This window comes from Pteropus vampyrus, unplaced genomic scaffold (assembly GCF_000151845.1).
Source record: "Pteropus vampyrus isolate Shadow unplaced genomic scaffold, Pvam_2.0 Scaffold164, whole genome shotgun sequence".
NCBI classification, from domain to species: domain Eukaryota; kingdom Metazoa; phylum Chordata; class Mammalia; order Chiroptera; family Pteropodidae; genus Pteropus; species Pteropus vampyrus.
In genome coordinates this window covers 650,591-655,448 of record NW_011888945.1, presented here as the reverse complement: position 1 = coordinate 655,448, position 4,858 = coordinate 650,591, and the positions used below count along the sequence as shown (strand labels likewise).

The following is a 4,858-nucleotide window of genomic DNA, read 5'->3' as shown; positions in this document are numbered from 1 at the left end:
ACTCTGGATTGCATTGTGCAAGTCAGCAAATCCTGTTCACTTTAATATACATGAGGAAGAGGGAGGGATATTTCTCACTGAAGGTTTTATGGAAAACTCCGCATTTATTGATTTTCTTCCTTAAATCTTATTCTTTAAATAGTCCGCTCACTCCTACACACACACACACACACACACACACACACACACACACACACACACACACGTGCACACCTATATATGATGAAAATGATGGCTATGACGATGTTTGTTCAACCCGACAAAAATAGAGCATATTGACAGCATTATCTGTCATGCCCACATTTCACCTGAAGTAGGAAACTATTTGATCTCAAAAGGCTGCGGACTACATCAGTTCACGAGAATATCTTTTATTCATGCGCATGAAAATAAAGACAACCATATGCAAAGGGTCCCTATAACTTAGGGGAGGAAATAAATGAAACTTGCTTCTGCTTGCAAAGTTTTGCGTGTCGCTTCTACTGGCGGTCTCGTGCCGTTAGCTTTTCTGAATTTCTCTTGATCTCTTATATTTTCGTTGATAAGCAGATATTCAAGAGTTTCTTCAGCTGGCAAGCCCTTAGAGGGCATCACTTTCCAAGGGAGAAAAGCAAAGGTTCTATAATCTTGGGACTTTTATGGGTTACATGTTGCATTCTATACAAGACAAGATTAGAGTAAAACGTATTTGCTTTGCACCTCTCGGCTTGGATCTAGTTCTGAAGAGGATGGGGCAACTCGGGGAAAATACTTCTTCTCTGTAACCTTTGTTTTCTCTTCTGGAAAATGGGGATAGTAGTGCTGACCTCCACGGTTATTACAAGGATGACCCGAACTAACCCACCTAAACACGTCACCACAGTGCAGGGCACAGTTCCGTCTACCTGTTTGCTTTATTGCAATTTCTTTTGATTCTTGTTTCCCTACTGCAGAAACGGTAACATAAAGTGACATGTTTGTGATAGATTTCAATTTACTGCATAAACCATAAAAATATCTAGGCCGTCTCTTCCTGTTCTTTTCTATTCGACGAGATGTATCTATTGCCGTTCAATGGTATTTCATCTTCGGCAATCTTGGGGACCGAAGGCAGCACCTGTCTTGTCCCCTGTCAGTGTGTGGTGTGTCAGAGCTGGCTGTGCAATGTCTGGGGTCCTCTCAGCGATGCTGTCCCGTCTCAATCCTGTGGCTGCCGAGTCGCCAGTGTAAACATTTCTGCCTCACGGTCCTTGGCCCTGTGCTGTCAGTAAGGCCAATGTAACTCAGCCAACTTAGAAAGCAGGCTTTCATATTTTCCATTCGGTTTTCTCTTTTTATGGGGGAACACATGCCATCGGCAACTATTCCCTGAGTGGAGACAAGTATGTTTTATTTTATTTTAATATTTTTATTGAAGGCAAATTTCATTCAACTTTTGTCTCAGTATTCTTTTTTTAATGAGTTTTTATTATTTTTATATACATAAAGTAATGTAGACAAATTTAACAAAATATTTCCAGACAGTTTTGTTCATAACTAAAGAAAATAACATCTGGTTGTTCACGAGCACACTCAAGAAAAACACCTGCCATCTGTACGCATCACGGATATCTATAGTGAGAAAGTCGCCATCTTATTTTTCTATAACTAAATGCAGTGGTTTCCTGCTGCTGCCGTAAGGAATATCATCATCGACTCGGTGGCTTAAAACAACATGAATGTGTTCTCTTTAATAATTTAATAATTCTTTAAAGAGATTTTCAGGGGCTAAAATCAAGATGTGGTTTGGCCTGATTCTTCCCAGAGGCCCCTGGAGCCACTTCACCCCCTGTCCCTTCCAGCTGGTGAATAATCCTGGCATTCCGTGGTGACCACAGCACTCTGCCTCTGAGGCCATGTCACCTTCATGTGTTCCTTTTTGGCCTTCGTATGTCCCTTTTCTAAGGACCCTCAGGATTGTATCAGGCCCACTTAGACAACCCAGGATCATGTCCTCATCTCGAAATCCTTAAGTTAATCACATCCACAAAGTCCCCTTTGCCATGTAAGGCAAAATATTCATAGGTTCTAATGATTAGGACATGGATTTTTGGGGAGGAGGGGTCATTATTTAGCCTACTACGCACATTAAGCTTAGTTTCCATCTGGGGTTCTTCCTCCCTGGACATCAAACCCAAACCTCGCTTCTTCAGGGTAAACCCGGGGTTAGGAGCCTCCCCCTCTCCTCCCTGAGGTTGTGTCTCAGGTCCACAGTGAAGGGCCCTGGGGTGTGGGGTCGGCGGGGTCTGGCCTGTTGCCCTCACCTACTGCTCGGGCGTCACTGAGATGTCTGCTCCCACCTGTTTCACATTTTTCTGGCTGTGCTTTCACTTTGCCCGAGGCCTCCAGACCCACTGGCTCTCCAAGTCACAGCCCTGCACTCCAGCCGCTTAGACAAGGCAGATGGGGAGCGGGGTGCCTGGGACCCCCACTCTGTCTTCCCCCACTCACCCAGGTGAGCGGGGGCTTACCATCTCTGGGCACAGGTGGGAACCGGGGCTCAAGGTCGCCCTGTGTTCACAGTCCTCATACCCCTTTGGGAATTCTATTCTAGTCTGCTGGAGGAGCGCCTCACCCACAACCCTCCAGCTCACAGGGGATGGCAGGGCATAGCTCCCTTCTCGGGGCTGTGTAAGGGACGGCCCATTGCCATTTTCCTCTTCTGCCTTCTTCCCCCTTCTCTATCACCTCAGTTTGCTTAAACTGCCATAAAAAGTACCACAGATGGGGGGTTAAATAGCAGACATTTATTTCCTCACACTTTGGGAGGTCACGAGTTCAAGATCAAGGTGTCATCCAGGTTGGCTTCTTCTGAGGTCCCTGTCCTTGGCTTGTAGATAGCCATCTTCATGCCGTGCCTCACGTGGTCTATGTTCTGTGTGCACATCTGTGTCCTACTCCCTCCTTAAAAGGAAGCTGGCCATATTGGATTAGAGCCCATCCCAGTGACCTCATTTTAACTGAATCGCCTCTGTGAAGACCCTATCTCTGAATAAGGCCACATTCTGAAACTGAGGACATCAACATATGATTTTTTTTGTGTGTGTGGGGGGGGGGAGGGTACGTTTCAGCCTATAACATCCATCCCGTAAGTTTTTTTTAAATCTTGGGTTGGTAACAAGAACTGGTCCTGCCTGACTATGTACCTTTCCTAGTCTCTCTTCCGGCTGCCACCCAGACTGGAGCTTTTGCAACTCAAAAGCCTAACTTTGATGTCTCAGGTTTCGAGGTCTGTTGTGACAGGTCTTTTCCAAAGCAATGGGTGGCTTCCATCTGGTTGCTTGGGTTGGAGTGACAGGTCTCAGAATACAGAAGCATGTATAATGTGAGTATAACTGGGTGTGTGTGTATGTGTGATGTATGGGAGTTGAAGACACATCAAATAATTCTTGAAAATACCCTGTAAAATCAGCAATTTTCCATTATTTTCTCACTGTATGCCAACACCGTGTAGGTATCTTAGAAGTGCTTTTTATTTATTTGTGTTTTTGGCGCCTAACTTCCACAATAGACGAGTGGCCCATTCACACCGTCGGTCCCATTTTACAAATGAGAAAACTGAGGTGTGTTCAAGTTCTCATTTCTAGTAAAGAGGAGATAAAATCGAAAGCTCGGTCTGCTTGAGTGCCCGATGCCCTGTGCCATTTCTCTTCCCCTTCGCCCTGCGGGGGGCTGACGAAGGTAACGGTGCTGAGTTCTTTTAGCTTTTTAGGGAAGTGCCCTGAGTTCCCAGCCTTCTCTTCTGCTCTCTCCCCACCACCCTCAAAACGGCACGGGACAGGAGGCAAAGGAGGAGCCACGCCATGCTCTGCGCACGGACCTTATGAGCTGCCCGAATGCATGATATGCACTCCCGCTTATGACGACACCTTCTTACTTGGTGGATCCTTTTTTTATTTTTTTATGTTTTCTTTTATTTTAGGCAAGGCAATCCTTGGTTGAGCTCAGAGATTGCAAAGGACCTTGTCAGCTTACAATCCCTTATTTATTTATTTTTTTATTTTTTACACCTACAGCACCTGGTCTTCCTAGGTGGTCTCCCATCCAAGGACTAACCAGGCCCGACCCTGCTTAGCTTCCGAGATCAGATGGGATTGGGCGTGTTCAGAGCGGCATGGCCGTAGACTTGTTGGATCCTATTAACTTTCTAAACAAATCCATGTACCACTTAGTAGAATTCCCAATTCATGGTTGAGACACCCAGGAAAAGTCACACACCCAGTGCCCTTAGTTACTGAGGGGAGGGACTGGTATCCACATGTGGATTTAGGACAAAAGAGAGGCTGAGCTCTACTTGGAGCAGAAGAATGGATTTTTTCCTAGAGAAGATGGGAGTCTCCGAAGCTTTGGCAGAAGGTCAGGGCATTCGGAGTGTGGCAAGCGACACTGGCTGGCTTACAGCATTTCAGTGTATGCCCGGGGTCACCGTCCTGCTTGGTGGCAGAGTAGTCATGTCAGCCAGCCACGCCAGCTGTAGGCTTCACGTTACCCCTTTTCAGAACACATACACGCATGCACGCGTGCACACACACGTACACACACATGCCCGCATGGGGTCGACCCTTAAACAAAGAAACAGTTTTGATACACCTTTTAACTAAGCCCAAGTCGCACTTTGACAGTCTTCATCGACTAATTACATACTTGCGTTGTCTGGAAAAGTGCCCATTTGGGGTCTTTATGTCTTGACAACTGTAAGAGTCCTCAGCTGGAAAGTTGGGACACAGACAAGAGATGTCAGTTATTCTGACCTTAGGGATTTGGGAGCCCGCTGGGGCCAAGGGAAGCAGAGAGGACCCCAAGAAGGCTGTGGGTGGCTGCCCTCAGAGCTACCCTGGGT

At 46.3% G+C, this 4,858-nt stretch overlaps 1 non-coding gene across 1 annotated transcript; it reads right to left on the bottom strand.

The window, feature by feature from the left end:
* Window positions 1-4,025: 4,025 nt before the first annotated feature.
* On the bottom strand, window positions 4,026-4,144 carry LOC111745754. The gene has a single exon (XR_002782784.1). It is a non-coding gene; the product is annotated as a 5S ribosomal RNA (ribosomal RNA).
* Between the last annotated feature and the right edge of the window lie 714 nt (window positions 4,145-4,858).